Source organism: Sinocyclocheilus grahami, unplaced genomic scaffold, assembly GCF_001515645.1.
Source record: "Sinocyclocheilus grahami isolate Dianchi unplaced genomic scaffold, SAMN03320097.WGS_v1.1 scaffold1192.1, whole genome shotgun sequence".
Lineage (NCBI taxonomy): Eukaryota > Metazoa > Chordata > Actinopteri > Cypriniformes > Cyprinidae > Sinocyclocheilus > Sinocyclocheilus grahami.
This window is the reverse complement of record NW_015506371.1, coordinates 59,528-60,170: the sequence shown is the minus strand read 5'-3', so window position 1 is coordinate 60,170 and position 643 is coordinate 59,528.

The following is a 643-nucleotide window of genomic DNA, read 5'->3' as shown; positions in this document are numbered from 1 at the left end:
CATTCTATGGGTGTACTCCAGGCTTATCAGGCAGATGTGCTCAAGGAGCTGGACGAGGGAGAAGGCCTGACTCCAGAGGCCGTTAAAGAGCTCAGACGAGCTACTGACTTGGCGCTTAAGACTACCACGCACACAGCTCGGGCAGTGGGCAAGTCCATGGCAGGGTTAGTGTCAGCTGAGCGCCATCTTTGGCTTACGCTCACTGACATTAAGGAGAAGGACAGGACCTTTCTCCTGGATGCCCCCATTTCGAGTGACGGTCTGTTCGGAGACTCGGTCACTACGGTCGTGGAGAAGTATAGAGCAGTGAAACAGCAGTCCGCTGTGTTCCGTCAGCTCATCCCTCGCAGGGCTAGGGAGGTAGAGCGTCAGCCGCCTGCGGCTCGTTCACGCTCTTCTTCTTTACAGCACTGCGAGGTCCAGCAGTATGAGCCATCGCCTAGGTTACCCCCTCGTAAGGACTGGGGTCCTAGGTCTCGCCCACCGGCTTACCCACGACAACGCAATCGGTTAGACCTGAGTTTGACGGCCAAGCCCTCTCGTCCTCAGGCCCCTAATAGCAGTTCCTGATTCATCTGCTCGTCTTCGGAGGCCAGGCCATCCTTTAGAGAGAGTGTACGAACCGCACAAGCGTATTCGACTA